Source organism: Pomacea canaliculata, linkage group LG3 (assembly GCF_003073045.1).
Source record: "Pomacea canaliculata isolate SZHN2017 linkage group LG3, ASM307304v1, whole genome shotgun sequence".
In the NCBI taxonomy this organism is placed as follows: Eukaryota; Metazoa; Mollusca; class Gastropoda; order Architaenioglossa; family Ampullariidae; genus Pomacea; species Pomacea canaliculata.
Genome location: NC_037592.1, coordinates 411,610 through 428,686, shown reverse-complemented (window position 1 = coordinate 428,686; position 17,077 = coordinate 411,610). Strand labels below are relative to the sequence as shown.

Below are 17,077 nucleotides of genomic sequence, written 5' to 3'. Positions count from 1 at the left end.
ACTATGCAAAGAGAAGATAACTGTCACTGCTATTGTTGTGTAGATGTTGGTGATGTGGAGTTGTCTGTCTGAATTACTGTGTCACGTGGCCATAGGGGCGCTGGAGGCTGTGACAAGTGGTGTTGCTGTTGTCTGCCCATACCTTCACAAGGGGCACAACTTCCGGCTCCTAAATAAAGCAGTTCATTAACAGGTGGACGAGTACGACTGACGACAGGTATGCACAGCAACCAATCAGCGGCCAGGTGTCCTGCACATTGCTTCTGCTCGCAACCTCATTGGCTGGTCACAGGGGCTCCCCCTAGTGCTCGTCACCCTCACCTCTCTATCCGCCTTGTGTGTGGGTGTGAGCGAGAGAGGGATGAGAGAGAGAGAGGGGTGCATATCAGACTGTGGTGTGTCTTAGCATGTGTGTGTGCATATCAGGGTGTGTGTGTGTTAGCCTGTGTGTGTGTGTGAGGGAGAGAGGGTACATATCAGGGTGTGTGTGTGTTAGCATGTGTGTGTATGAGAGCTTGAGGGTGAGAGAGAGAGGGGTGCATATCGGGGTGTGTGTGTTAGCATGACAACACAACACACTATTGCCAGCCTTCACAGCCGGGTGCTAGCCTCCCTAACCCTCCACCCCACACCCCGGCTCCCACAAGTCCCCGACGACTAGAACTGGTGGACCACCTTCATACTACAACTGTCCACTTTATTTCACTGCGCATGCGTGGAAGATTTGCAAGCCTAGTACTTGTCCCAGTTCAGTCCACACTCTCACAGCCATCTGTGAGAAAACAGTCCGAGTGCGCGTGCATGCACGTGGACCTGTGCCCACAGCTCGTGATGGGAAAGGAGACGGGTGTGTGGTGTGGGGGGCTCTCTTTACGAGAGTATGTGTGTGTCAGCAGCCCACCCACTCAACCCCACCGTTGTTTGCTTTTTTTTTTTTTTTTTTTTTTGTAAATTGGACTAGTGCAAACTATTTCTCGGAACATGAATTGCATCGACTGCTTCCTTTGACAGGCGTCCACCGACAGCACATACACGTTATCGTCATCTGATCGTCTGACGGGCGGCACACCGGGTGTCCCTAGTCCAGCGGTTCTCAACCGCTTACAAGGGGGGCACGAAGGTAGTCATTTTTTTCAAGTTTCTTATACTGGTATTAGTGAAATTAGCTGACATTGCTGGCCAAGGGGGTAGCGTGGACCTACCTTTGTTCGTCAGGGGGACGTCACAAGTCAAAGGTTGAGAACCGCTGCCAGCCTGCCCTAGTCTGTGTCTTCTTCTTACGTTTTCTCCGCTGACACCACACAACACATGGCGGCTCCACGGTGGGTACGTCACACGGCTGGTTAAGTTTACTAAAATACTTGGGTTAGTACGTCACACCGCTGATAAACACGTACCGAATTACCTGGGTTAGTACGTCACACAACTGATAAACACGTACCAAATAACCTGAGTTAGTACGTCACACAACTGATAAACATGTACCGAATTACCTGGGTTAGTACGTCACACAACTGATAAACATGTACCGAATTACCTGGGTTAGTACGTCACACAACTGATAAACATGTACCGAATTACCTGGGTTAGTACGTCACACGGCGGATTAACATGTACAGAATTACCTGAGTTAGTACGTCACACAACTGATAAACACGTACCAAATAACCTGAGTTAGTACGTCACACAACTGATAAACATGTACCGAATTACCTGGGTTAATACGTCACACCGCTGATAAACATGTACCGAATTACCTGGGTTAGTACGTCACACAACTGATAAACATGTACCGAATTACCTGGGTTAGTACGTCACACGGCGGATTAACATGTACAGAATTACCTGAGTTAGTACGTCACACCGCTGATAAACATGTACCGAATTACCTGGGTTAGTACGTCACACCGCTGATAAACATGTACCGAATTACCTGAGTTAATACGTCACGTGGCGGATTAACATGTACAGAATTACCAGGTTTAGCACGTCACGCGGCTGGTAAAGCCTATTTAAAACGAGTCACTCACGTTATGTGATTGTGACTTTAGTTCATGTGATTAAGTTGACTGACTAGTTAGTGTAACTTAGCGTGACTTACCGGAGATAATGTCATGGTGTAACGATAGTTAATTAACTTAACGTCACACGCTAGTTAATGTTTGTTAATAACGACTAGCAAATTTAATTTATTTAGGACTCTGTCGCACCAACGAAGCTACCTCAAAGCTCTTGACAAAATATATATATACAGCCCGACAGCATGACAAGAACACAGACACGGACGCGCAAACAAACGGATGATGCAAAGTGTAGCCGTGGCCCCAGCATGCTGCCCACCTGAGCCACTGAGGCAAGAGGCACGCGCTCCTGTCCACACCGCACGCGCAGTCGCACAACGGACCATCGTCAGTGGCCTGTGAAAGGTTTCTCTGGAAACACAGCCATGGGCAGGGTGGCCGACCCACCGATGTCATAGTTACAAGACCTTTGAACTGTCATCATCCGTAATGAGTCACAGAGCTGCAGGACTTCATCTATGGTTGCCATGGCGCTGTGTCACGTGTCCAACACTGCGAGAAGTCAACAAGTAAACAAGAGTCAAAGATTATCAATGGAGGACTGCAGCATCTGTTCACATCTGTTCACGTCTACAAAGTCGTTATTACTTTGTGATAAAAGCAGATCCTCTCAAACTTGAGTACTGTCGTCTGTAGAGACCTCGCTCTGCCCTACATCGCTAAGATCATCGTGATAATGGAGCAGATGATAGAGCGGACTGCACTGCTTTACCGGCGTGTGACCTCACGTGGTGAGTGTTTCACACCACGTGGCTGAACTTGTGTGTCACGTGGTGAGTGTGACTTCACGTGTCACGTGGTGTCACGTGGTGAGTGTGACTTCCCGTGTCACGTGGTGAGTGTGACTTCACGTGTGTCACGTGGTGAGTGTGACTCCCTGTAGCGAATGTTATGTCCGCCATGTTGTACTGTAGGTCGTTGGTTACGAACTGCTCTCTGGTCTGTGGCTCAGTGGACAGAGCGTGAAGCCACTTGGAGGAAGTAGACCGCTGTAAACAAATGATGATGTGATGATGTGATGATGTGATGGTGTGATGAGTGATGATGATTGCTAAAGTCGTTATGGTCTTGTTGGGGTCACGTGTAGGACTTCAAACACCCGCTTGTCACCGCTGCACAGAGAGGCTTTGGGTTCAGATCTCCACTCGGGTATAGTGTCCCTGTTGATTCGAGTACTGACCAATGGGCTGGATGTTGTCCTGACCATGTACGTCACACAGCTGGGGATGACACACGTCAACGGACGCTCACAACTGTCGATGTGAGGACAACGCAAGCGACACACCGGTAACGAGGCTAACAGCATCTGAAGTCCACTTGACAAACAATTGCCCCCTCCTCCACATGAGCAATGAGAATCCGGTTAGGTCAGGATCCTGCTAGATGAGAGCTGACTAGAACTGGCTTAGGGATCCCTCAGTATACAGCTGTGCGGTGTGTGGTGCTTAGTGCAGCTGTGTTCCAGCAGTGAGTTGCTTTTGTTCTTTGTTATAGTTGGTGAGGTCAGTCTACCTGTGGGTGTGAGGTGTCCAGGGTGGTGTTCACATGTTGCTGGGTGGGTTAGCGGCTGTTATGTTTGTTTCTGCACTCTCTGTGTTTTCTCTGTTGGATGTGTGTGTTGTATGGGGATTGTGGGGTGGGCAGGCGTGTTCTGTGTCTGTGGGCTTGTAAATGGATCTGTCGGACTGTGGACTGGTGGGAGACACTGCACCTTGTAGTAGTTAGTGGCCGTCCTTCCTTTCACTATCAATTGTAAGGGTTTCTGCCAGTCCTGACAGGTTTGGTGTGTATGAGGGTCTCCTAGCACTAGTGTACTCACTGGAGCTGAGAGTGGCTTGATGTCGGGTGGACCAGCAGTGGGGCTACATACAATGGTTTAGACATCACGTGGGCTGCATAGAGGTTAAGAAGGGACTTTGGACTTGCTCCCCAGTTATTTCCAGTAACTTCTGTCATTAGGTTTATTCCTTAGTGATTTTGTCTACATGTGGAATCCAATTTGTTTTTCTGAGATTACACACGAGAATTATATCCGTGAGCTATATTTGATGATTGTTTGATTTGATGTTAGTTTAGGGTCTTCTGTTTTCTGATTTGGTTTTTTGAGTATTATAGCCTCATCGGCTTTGGTGTCTGAGAGTTTGAAGCCATTATATTCAAACCATTTCACTATTTCATGTAGATCCTCCTGTATTTTATCTAGTCCTATGGTTTTGGGCCTGTGATGGTTATGTATTTTACCTATTTATACTTTTCGTAGGAGGGATGTGTCATTCGTAAATTGTTTAAATTTTACATGTTTGACACCTTGAAAGAGGTCTTCAATCATTTTATTGAACAGTAATGGACTGAGGACCCTTCCCATGATCCAGAGACAAACACAACCGGATTAGGAATATAGTATTCCGACAACATGACCATCTCCACCAGACTCCCAAAGCATGTCTCAATCTTCACAGCTGAACTGACAGACTAACAACTCTTCAGACACGTCACCTAACAGGAAGGACAATCTAGCTAGTAATATCAGACTCACTGTCAGCACTCCAGGAGCTAAAAAACAAATCCTCAAACAGAATAGACATAGTAGATGAGATACTGTCTCTCATAAAGATTAACCAGGAAAATGGAGACATTAAGTTCCTTTGGGTTCCCTCCCATACCGGAGTCAAAGAAGTGAAAAGACTGATAAACTAGCGAGACTTCAGTAAAACAAGAAACAAACCCCAAAGTCATCCTAAACATCCCTATTTCACCAGCAAAGAGAAGAATAGCAATGAAACCAGCAATAAAAATAAGGTGGCAAGAGAAATACAAAAATGAAGGTAAAGGACTAAAGCTACTAGGAGACTGATAGATGACCAGCCTAGTCACACTTTGATGTTCGTAAAGTCAAATAGGTCAGACCAAACCAAAATAACTAGAATGAGGCTCAATGAAGAATATCTAACAAGATGTAAAGACCCTCCTTCATGTGCCTGTGGGGATATACTTAGCACTCCACATACCGCTGGAGTGCAATGAAAATAAATTAGAAAGAGAAGAAGTAAAATATTCTTTAGATAAATACAGACTGGCACTAAACCTTAATAAGTGCCTCAACCCACCTAAAGAACTATGGCATAAAAAACTTTTATTAGTAGCATCAATAGCGACAGGCCACCTATACTCTAATATAAGGTAGGTAAAGGGTTATAAATAGCAACATAACCACGTGTATACAAGGAATAATAAAACAACCCAGAAATACAAGTAGAGCAAAGAAATCTGGTCACCAACACAGGTGACCACCAGGGATGATAGCAAGTAACAGCAGGAGCAGAGGGCATCAGCACAGTCCATCCCAATGCAAGGCGAGCAGCTCACAGACTAACAGCAGGCACAGAGGCCAAAGTTCACCACTAATGCCGGCAACAGAGACACCATAGGAGAGGGCACGAGCAGGAGCAGACAACACCTGTTGAGCTGCAAAACAGAGAAAGAGACAGGGACCACAGAGAGAGAGAGACTGGGACCACATAGACGTGGACATAGACGTGGACAGGGAGAGACAGAGACCATGGAGTAAGGGAGCAGAGAGAGATAGGGAGCAAAGAGAGAGACAGAGACCATTGAGACAGACAAGGACCAGAGAGAGAGACAAGGACCAGAGAAAGAGACAAGGACGAGAGAGAGAGAGACAAGGACCAGAGAGAAAGACGAGACTTGCCAGGCGCTCACATCCTCTCGACTGGCGAGCCCCACAGGACAGAAATAGCTCAGGGAACTGAAAGGAGATCAGTCAGGCCGACACGTCAGTCACATCACATCGGAGAGTCACTTTTTACAGGAAATTGGCTGTGAGTTGTGTGTGACGTGTGAGACAGAGATTGTGTGACTTGTGAGACAGAGATTGTGTGACGTGTGAGACAGAGATTGTGTGTGACGTGTGAGACAGAGATTGTGTGACGTGTGAGACAGAGATTGTGTGACGTGTGAGACAGAGATTGTGTGTGACGTGTGAGAGAGAGATTGTGTGTGTGTGACTTGTATGCTTGAGACAGAAGTGTATGTGTGTGTGTGTGCACTGACCAAAGTGTGGACTAAGATGGCGGGTGTGGGTAAAGGTGACGGACATCACACGGCAAAGCCAGGTAAAGGTGTGGCGTGTCACGTGACGACAATAACCCTCATGTCCCGTTGGCAGAGCGCGAGACACTTTGATGTCACGAACATTGTGAAGAAGACACTCAGCCATCGGCTCCATGGCCCTGAGCTTTTCTGGAGTAAGGTGTCACGACTGACTTGATGTCCCTACAGGTCACGTGTGCTTTTGTTAAGCGGCCAAGTTCAGCGACAACTATTGGTGTTGCTACACAAGTAGGTGTCAGTGTCAGGTCGCTGGCTTAGACCACGCACAACCGTACACAACCGTACACAAAGTGTACACAGCTGTGCACAAAGTGCGCACAAACAGTACACAAACTGTGCACAAATTGTGCACAGTGTATACAAACAGTACACAAAGTGTACACAACCATACGCAACTGTACACAAAGCTGTACACAACATACACAATCTGTGAACAACTGTACACAAACTGTGCACAGTGTACATAAACAATACACAAACTGTACACAACTGTACACAAAGTGTACACAAACAGTATACAAACTGTACACAACTATACACAACTATACACAAACAGTACACAAACTGTACACAACCGTATACAACTATACATAAACTGTACACAACTGTACACAAGCAGTAAACAAACAGTACACAACTGTACACAAACCGTACACAACCTATACAACTATAAATAAACTGTACACAAACTGTACAAGCTGTACACAACTGTACTCAAGTGTACACAAACTGTAAACCACAACCGTACATTTCCAGCCCCTATCCGCGGAGATTCCCTGTCTGGAAGCTGCGCACAAAACTCAGGGAAAAAACTACTATCCCCAGTTTGTAAACATGGGGAGGAAGACGTCAGCACGAGCGTTGAGAGGCCAGTTGATGACAAGAGCTATAAACAGTAACGCGGAAGTGTCAGGAGACGATTGAGATGTGTGTCTCCACCAGAGGGAAGTGTCACCAAAGGTCACACTACATGCGACACAACGCAGGTCAAAGTCACTGGTGTCACATGGCTACCTGTCACGTGTACAGTCACGTGCTACAGCTCACACAGAGATGCCAAATATCAACCCCCGAGGTCAGCCTCCAGTAACACACCAGCGAAGAAGAAAAAATATATAATAATTAAAAAAAAACACCCAAAGCGGCCATTGAGCAAAATAACTGACGACAAAACGAAGTTTGCGAATGTTGTGTGAGATGATGATGATATGATGATATGATGATGATGATGATGATGATGACGATGATGTCACCTAGACCACCATGCTGATAAGACTTCTGAGAACAACACGCACTATGGAATGAAAGATGAAATATTAACAACACAAGTTCTTTGAAGTGTAAATGAATGTGAGGCTGAGCACTGGTTCCTCACCCAGTCCAGCACCAGCACCAGCACCAGCAGCGCCAGTCCTGCTTGTGTCAGTCCCCTCCTGTTCAACTCCCACAGTAGCACCAGTAGAAGCAGCACCAGACCACCAGCAGCACCAGCACCACCACACAGCAGTCAACACGTCATCTGATGGTCACATCCATCAGGCGCCAGTCCATCCACTGATTGCCATTACGAAGGACTAAAGTTAGCAGCAGAATGAGTCGCTGAGTCATGGATGAGGCCACTTCTAAAAATAACTGCAGTGAGTACAAAGCCTCACTTCTCATCTGTTTGTGTAGCAGCTGTAGCATCATTACCGCCTTCACTTCTCAGGGTTAGGGTTAGTTTATTGAGACCCGGGCCAGTGAGCTGTGTTCATTACTGTATTCATTACTGTATTCATTACTATGTTCATTACTGTGTTCTCTACTGTATTCATTACTGTGTTCATTACTATATTCACTACTGTGTTCACTACTGTATTCATTACTGTGTTCATTACTATATTCACTATTGTGTTCACTACTGTATTCATTACTATGTTTATTACTATATTCACTATTGTGTTCACTACTGTATTCATTACTGTGTTCACTACTTTGTTCATTGCTGTATCTATTGCTGAGTTCATTGGTGTATTCACTACTGTGAATATAGTATTCACAGTTGAATATAGTATTCACTGTTGTATTCATTACTGTGTTCACTACTGTATTCATTACCATATTCATTACTATGTTCACTACTGTATTCATTACTATCTTCACTACTGTATTCATTACTATGTTCACTACTGATTTCATTACTGTATTCATTACTGTGTTCACTACTGTATTGACTACTGTTTTCACTCTTTTGTTTTTGCTGTATCCATTGCTGAGTTCATTGCTGTATTCACTACTGTATTCACTACTGTGTTCACTACTGTAGTCACTACTGTGTTCACTACTGTGTTCATTACTGTATTCACTACTGATTCACTACTGTATTCACTACTGTGTTCACTACTGTATTCATTACCGTGTTCATTACTGTGTTCACTACTGTGTTCATTACCGTGTTCATTACTGTGTTCACTACTGTATTCACTACTGTGTTCATTACTGTATTCACTACTGTGTTCACTACTGCATTCATTACTGTATTCAAACGTCCACTCAGACTATTGTCATGCTGAGACAGACTTCACGAACTCAGAGATTACAGATTTCCTGGTCATTAGAGGACAGAGTAAGATGCGTACAGTGAGTGACATCAGTTGACTCCACAAGAGAATGGTCTCACTCAGTTGAGGGGAGAAACATGTGACAGACAAGTTGGTCATTACTCCAATCACGATGACAATGACAGTGAAAATGACCAACTTTATGAATGCCAGTGGACAATCACGTGCTCAGATAACAAAAATAGACAAAGCAAGTGATCGAGACAATAATTGATAAAAATAACAAGATAGCGATAAGGCTGTGCATCGTAAGAAAATTAAAAACCTCCGTCTAGACCGTTGTTCAGACAGACCAACATCATCATCATCATCATCATCACCACCACCACCACCATCATCATCATCATCATCACACCAGACAATTCAGTCGTGTAACCAGCTGAGGTAACAAATGATTTCAAGTCCCTGTTACTTGTGCATGCAGGCCTCACACCTTTACCTGAGCTCAAATCTCCTGCTGCTACAGGTGGTCGTGTGGAAACCTGCTGGACACCTTTCTGGCAGTTTGCTGGGCTAGAAGGGCAAGGTCAATAAATCCCTCTATCTGACACTTCGATTACCTTTTGACGATAATTGTTGAAACTGTCATTATCACGTCCTCAAGTCAACCACGGTTTCAACGACTGTGAGAAAAGCTGAAAAAAATCAATCTACTGACGACCACCCTGCGACGACAACAACTCTACTGGGGACCATGATGTGACGACAGCAATTCTACTGGGGACCATGATGTGACGACAGCAACTCTACTGGGGACCACCATGTGACGACAGCAACTCTACTGGGGACCACGATGTGACGACAGTAAACGATGAAGACTGCTCTTAACGAGGACCTTGAAAAAGTTCTTTACCTGTCACGACACAAGGTGGCAGCACTTGTCTTTAAGCGGCTCAGTTCTCAAGACCAAATCCTCAGCTTGCAGCATCCATCGGCCAAAATGACCTTTGCGCCTGCATGGGCGGCTAATCCACTTCCGTCTAGCAGCAGCGCTTCTGCGACGCCATTGTCTGGTCACGTGGTGCATGGACTGCATGCCCAGTCAAGAAGTAACCATCACGTGACGTCATAAAATCCTCTTAGAGCACAGCCAACCCTGACACGTCACGCGGACGAAAGGAAGACTAGTAAGGTGACATTTGTCATGTGGACTAAAGTGACAAGCACCGTGACATTTAGGATGTGGATGACGGGGAGCGTGGAGCTTGACACTTGTCAGTCGGACCACAGGGACATTTCTGTCAGCGGGTTTTGGTGGCACTGGGGTTGTGAAAGGATGGTTGTTGTGGAGGAAAGAAATGCAAGCTTCGCCGAATGATCCTCATCAATCATCACCACAGTACACTGCCTCTCATGATGCTCAACTGCCAAAACTCAACTGCCAAAACTCAACTGCCAAAACTCAACTGCCAAAACCGCTTTTGTGTCAGGAGCGCCAGCTTCCTGTCCTGCAGCTCTGATGGCGCGGCGGCTTTTTGCCCAACCATCTCTTTGCCTGGCTTCCCGGTAACCCTGTGTGACTTCCCCACCAGCGCCCCCTCTATACCGCTGTCCTCCTGCCCTTTGGCATCAGGGAGGAGCCATGAGGTTCAGCTACCAGAAGTGAGTGGAGAAGTTCCTCACCAAGCGACCAAGTACACCTGTGAGGGCAGGGAGGTCATGGCCAGGATCTGTGGTGCCTGGGACTTGCTTCCAGCCTTCAGTCAGCAAGAGCTGGTCTTCCACGTGGTCTGTCCCTGGCCTGCTTCACCTTCTGTGGACAAGTTCAACGGGTGACTTCGAGAAGCCAGGTGACAGCGAGGAAGAGGTCAAAGCTAGGGCTCGTGGCGACAGTTTGCAGAGAGTGAGACCTTTTTACCTGTTTTACTTAACGCCTGATGACAACGATGAAGACCTCTTGTTTGCAAGATGCTCTATTGTCTGTCCAGCCGAATTTTTTTTTTCAGAAACAACGGACGCTCTACTTCATGTTCTAATTATTTTCGGCATTACTACTTTATATCGTATGAGAAGTATTTTGTCCGGATTCCTACTGTCGGATGTAGAAGACGTTTTTTTAAATCAAAGATACGAAAGTTTTATTCCTCTTCAACGCTCTCAGTTCCCACGTCATGAGCATCGCTGATAATAATAATAATAAGAAGAAGAAGCTGTGTTGTACTATCGTTGTTACTCTAACCCTGTTATCACATGTTCACATTGTTAAACTTCATCAAAGGAAGTGTAAGGGCAACATAAAACTGCTCAGAATGGCGTGAAGAGTAGGCTCCACGTGAATCTCGTCTGTTCTCGCGTCTGTTCATATGGAAAAGTTGAGGGTTGTGTAGCATGTTGTGTTTAAGAAGAGAAATGACATCGGACTCTTTCGTTTACTGAGACGAAGTCTCGTTCTCCGTCACGTGACCTTATGACATGTGACCAAGACTGCTGACCGTGACACAGACTGTTTTCTATAATTTTTAACACTGTGCTGTGAAAAGTTCGCTGTAAAACCTGAATAAACTCACGTGACATCACCGATGACGACGTCAAATCTTCGCGATGACCTCAGACACTTGCTGTACGTCACTGACTGACGTCACAATGACATCAGACACTTCCTGTACGTCTCTGACTGACGTCACACCCTGACTGACGTCACACTAAGACTCGTCTGCTTGACCATCTCGGCAAGCTATCGCGGTTACTCGGCGGAAGGACACAAAGGTCGATGTCACTGGATTTTATCAATGTTTATAAACATCGGCGACCGACATAGTGTAATTAAGTGGTAATTAAGTGGTAATTAAGTTTTGACACGTTTGACCGTCACACAGCCTTGATCACAAGCCTTGAGTATCCCTTTAACACTTGACCTGACTACACTCTCCTGTCTTTGTATTCATTCTCGTGTCTGTTCTACACTCCTCTCTATGTATCAACTCCCAAGTATTTACACTCTCCTGTCTTTGTATTAACTCCCATGTTACTCTCCTGTCTTTGCATTAACTCCCATGTTACACTCTCCTGTCTTTGTATTAACTCCCATGTTACACTCTCCTGTCTGTATTAACTCCCATGTTACACTCTCCTGTCTTTGTATTGACTCCCATGTTACACTTTCCTGTCTTTGCATTAACTCCCATGTTACACTCTCTTGTCTGTATTAACTCCCATGTTACACTCTCCTGTCTTTGTATTAACTCCCATGTTACACTCTCCTGTCTTTGTATTAACTCCCATGTTACACTCTCCTGTCTTTGTATTAACTCCCATGTTACACTCTCCTGTCTGTATTAACTCCCATGTTACACTCTCCTGTCTGTACTAACTCCCATGTTACACTCTCCTGTCTTTGTATTAACTAACTCCACGTATTCACACGGTCTTTGTTTGTCTGAACGATGGTATTTACACTGTCAGTCTCTCCTGCTTTCCTGCTATCTGTCGTGTCTGTTGGAGTTGTCTGTCTTTGTATGAACTCTCATGTATGTAAGACTGTTTTGTATTAATTCTGGTGTCTGAAAGTGTTCTTGCTTCTGTACTTTTGTAATTACTGCATTCACATCCTTTGTGTCATTTGTGGTGTCTCGCTGTCTTCTTAGCATCTGTGGTGTGTGAAGTGTGACGCTCTCTGTCTCTCAGTGTTTTGCTTTGTGTAAAGTAGACTTTGCTGTCTGTGTGAACTCTGGTGTGTGTTACACTCCCCTGTCCTGTCTCCTGGTCACAGGTCGGCTGAGTTACACAGAAAGCTGAAGACTTTGCTGACGACGTGGGCTACCTGTGACTGTGTCACGATGACATGACACCTGTGACATCACTAGTGTCCGGGACACCAGGCTTTCTCACATGTAGCTTCCTTTAATTTTACAACGGAATATCCACAGAACTGAGTCTAAGCTTAGGGAGTAAATGTTATTAAGCATTGATTAATTAATTAATTGCAGTAACTTCACTAATGTCACGAAGGAAAGATTCTTTAGCGATGGCCGCAGCCTTATGTGATGGCAGGCTGACCTCCCCTTGTCAACACTGGACACCAGACATCTCTGCTTAACGCCCTTGTCTCTAGGAGGTATTATTATTATCACATGTACATCACCATCGTTATCGTCGTCGTCATCGTCATTATCATCGTCATCATCATGTCTAAACTATCCGCTGTGTGACTGTCATCATGTCTCGTACGAGTTGTGTGTCTATTATCATGTCTACTGATTATAGGAGTGTCAGATGTCTACCGTCGTGCCTAGCTGTGACACGAGAGTTGTACACCTGTCTGGACTTGTGTTGTTTGCTGTTGTGTCTGTCTCATGCTGCTGTCCGTTGTGGTATTGTTTATTGTTTAGCACTGCGTTACCGGTGTGACTGGTGTGAGGGGTGTGACGGGTGTGACGGGTGTGACTGGTGTGACTGTGTGACCGGTGTGACTGTGTGACGGGTGTGACGGGTGTGACTGGTGTGACTGTATGACCAGCAGCTTTGCTTGGTGTCTGTCCTTGACTGGGAGCTGCTGGTGTCCTTGAAGTCGGTGTGTGGTTGTCTTGGAGACAGCTTAGTGCGATTACTGAGGTGGCGCGCTCATCTTAGAGTCAAGCCTTCCTTCCGAGTGTGGAGCGGAGTTACTGAAGTGTGCAGCCATTTGATGTTGGTGCCTGCAACTTCCCTGTCGTCGTCGTCACAGCTGTAGTGGATGTTTTGTTGGTGTGCACATATCCTGTCACTTGATACTTAATTCCATGTCAGCAATGCGTGGATACTTTCTTTTTCTTTCTTTTCTTTTTGCATGAAAAACGGTGTAAACTAACGTAAGCGACAGTTGCTGACGTCACTAAAGACCGCAGCCACCTGTTAATTAGGTGTTGCCATAACAACAAGACTAATTTAACAACTTAGTGGATACTTTTCAGAAATGCAGATGAGAATTTCAGACCAAAGGTTAATGGCTCGCTGCCGTATTCACCCAACGTACAAAGGGAGAAAAGCGCAGGTTCCACTGTAAGAGAGATAACTCTAGCCGTTACTTGATGACAAAACAAGTGGCCTACCTTAGGTTGGGCGAGCTGGCAGTGGGCAACAGGCAGCGGGCAGCAGCGGGCAACAATGGGCAACAGCGGGCAACAGCGGGTAACAGCGGCAGCAGCAGCGGGCAACAGCAGGCAACAGCGGGCAACAGCGGGCAACAGCAGCGGGCAGCAGTCGTGTCCTGACGGACGTCTTGGCTGAAGCAGTGCGTCCAGTCGGGGCAGCAGCTGGTTAAGTACCAGATTGTACCCTAATTAATCGATTAATTAATTCATTAGTTCGTTTTAATATTTCCTTGATTAGACACTTAATGCGTTTTGAATTTTCGTGGTGGTCAACAGGTTTGACCTGTCCGTCCTCTTTCAAGGGCCAGGCTTTCGGAAAATTCCTCATGTTGCTTGGGGATCAGCATAAGCCACCGGGGCCTGGGACCACCGCCACCATGAGAAATGACAACTTCTCAGAAAAGCTCGCGCACAGGTCAACAGGTCACGTGGCTAGCTCTGCCTGTGTCCACACGTGCTGTGTGTGTGTACGGGTGTGTGTCTGTTGTGTGTGGGTATGTCTGGTGTGTAACTGTTGTGTGTTGTGTGATGTGTGTGTACGGGTGTGTGTGTCTGCTGTGTGTGGGTATGTCTGGTGTGTAACTGTTGTATGTTGTGATGTGTGAGGTGTGTATATCTGGTGTGTGTACGGGTGTGTGTGTCTGCTGTGTGATGTGTGGGTATGTGTGGTGTATATTGTGTGGTGTGTGTGTCTTACTTTCACACTAAGCAAGAATTGATGTCTTTCACAGGACTGGAGACCTTGTCAGACACCACGAAGCTATCAAGCGTTTGATGCTCGGTTAAATGGCTGCGAGTTTGCTGACCCCCTCCATCCCACAAACTAGTCAGCTACAGACGTACTAACACGTGCACTGACGTCACCAGACATTTGTGTAGTGTACACACTAGCTACACGATCTCTGTACACACTAGTTACATAATCTCTGTACACACACTAGCTGAACGACTATACACTATGCATATATAGTAGTTATACGACTATATATAATAGCTACATAACTATAGAGTAGCTGCACGACTACACACACTAGCTACACGACTATACACTAGCTACGTGACTAAATACTAGCTTCATGACTATATATAATCTACACGACTATACACTAGCTACGTGACTAAATACTAGCTTCATGACTATATATCATCTACACGACTATATACACTAGATACACGACTACACACACTAGCTACACGACTACACACACTAGCTACACGACTATACACTAGCTACGTGACTAAATACTGGCTTCATGACTATACAGTGGAACCTCGGTTAACGAACTTAATCCGTTCTGGAAAGTTGTTCGTTATCCGAAATGTTCGTTATCCGAAACAATTTTTCCCATAGGAAATAAAGGAAATAGATTTGATTGGTTCCCAGCCCATGTTGACTCACTAATATTTGAAAGTTACAGGATATATATATATAGGTATTTGTTTTAATGAGAACAGTTATAATGCAATATAAATGGAGTTAAATAAACATAAAAACATTAACGAAAGCATTTAAACATCAGAACACTTGCCGTTTTGACGGCGTGGTTGGAAGCAGGTGTGGGGAGGATGGGGTGGAATTACTTTTGGATTCCCCCTCCATGAGCACACGTGACATTATAAAATCGGGGGTGACTTCCCTTTTCTGTAGCTTTGAGGTTAAAGGAAAAAACTTGTCCAGTGTCTGTTCCTTCTGTCCTTTTTTTGTAAAACTCTTCGGTAATACGACATCACATATCCGACAGACGCATGCCACCTTCATACTTTGAAATCATTTCCTTTTTCAATTCATTTGTTGGCCGCTTCCTTGTCATTACCTCACTACTATTAATTGCTCTTAATCTTCTTTGGAGCCATGATTGAGGATTATCTTATTAAAATAAAGCACTGCAATCACTAAATAAGAAGAATGCGCATAGATAAGGAACGACTGATCGTAACTGTGTCTCGAGCGCGAATGATGACACGCTGGTCGGTCACGTGTTGTTCACGTGGCTGTTCGTTATCCGAAATTTTGTTCGCTATCCGAGACAAACTTTTAACGAAATTTTTGTTCGTTAACCGAAATATTCGCTATCCGAGGCGTTCGCTAACCGAGGTTCCACTGTATATAATCTACACGACTATACACTAGCTACGTGACTAAATACTAGCTTCATGACTATATATCATCTACACGACTATATACACTAGCTACACGACTATACACTAGCTACGTGACTAAATACTAGCTTCATGACTATATATAATCTACACGACTATACACTAGCTACATGACTATATACGTTAGCTTCATGACTATATATAATCTACACGACTATACACTAGCTACGTGACTAAATACTAGCTTCATGACTATATATAATCTACACTACATACACTAGCTACACGACTATACACTAGCTACGTGACTAAATACTAGCTTCATGACTATATATAATCTACACGACTATATTCACTAAGCAAATGCAGCTCTGTGTACTGTACAAGAATAGGGTTGTACAACAGGAAGCAGACTACATGTAGATGCTGTAACTTATGAAGTAAATCATTGGCTAAAAAAAGAAAACAACAGCGCCACTCGGCAGACGGTGTCAGAGAAGGGGATGGAGACAACAAGTCAAGGCCACAGATGGCTTCAAACCTTTTTTCCCAATCCTGAGGCCACTCCTGCTCCTGGCTGTCCAGGGCTTGAGTACACTCGTGTCTCTGGTCAGCTGGACGTCTCCTGGACAACGACCGCTGCTCGCCGTGGAGTCTGCAGCACGAAGACCTCGTGTGAGGAGCCAGAGTTATCAGCCCTTGGCACACAGGACAAGCGGTTCCGGCGTCAAGCATAGACATCCTCTACAAAGGTAGAAAAAATATGAGACTAGTGTCAACCCCGCCCACACAGCCATCAGCCCACGACAGTCACACAGACCTGTTGTCACAAATATACTTCCGCGACACTTGATACAGTGAGCATGGCGCCATGATGACACTCAGCGGTAACCATGGTGCTAGTGATCATGCTGTAGGAGACAGTAACCATGGTGCTAGTGATCATGCTGTAGGAGACAGTAACCATGGTGCTAGTGATCATGCTGTAGGAGACAGTAACCATGGTGCTAGTGATCATGCAGTAGGAGACAGTAACCATGGTGCTAGTGATCATGCTGTAGGAGACAGTAGCCATGGTGCTAGTGTTAATGCTGTA

At 45.3% G+C, this 17,077-nt stretch overlaps 1 protein-coding gene across 6 annotated transcripts in view; it reads right to left on the bottom strand.

Annotated features, from left to right (window-relative positions):
- LOC112558999 (ETS translocation variant 3-like) overlaps window positions 1-16,836 on the bottom strand; it is a 29,634-nt gene extending 12,798 nt beyond the window's left edge. For 2 of the 6 annotated variants that reach the window (XM_025229800.1, XM_025229804.1), the window contains exons 1-2: window positions 16,523-16,836; window positions 13,840-14,043 (exon numbers count right to left, since the gene is read on the bottom strand). The gene's annotated coding sequence lies outside the window, so the exon portion shown is untranslated. Of the gene's footprint in view, window positions 1-7,587; window positions 7,753-9,665; window positions 9,789-13,839; window positions 14,044-16,522 lie in introns of those variants that run through there. The other 4 variants (XM_025229802.1, XM_025229805.1, XM_025229806.1 and 1 more) reach the window with 3 other exon arrangements.
- Window positions 16,837-17,077: the final 241 nt, after the last annotated feature.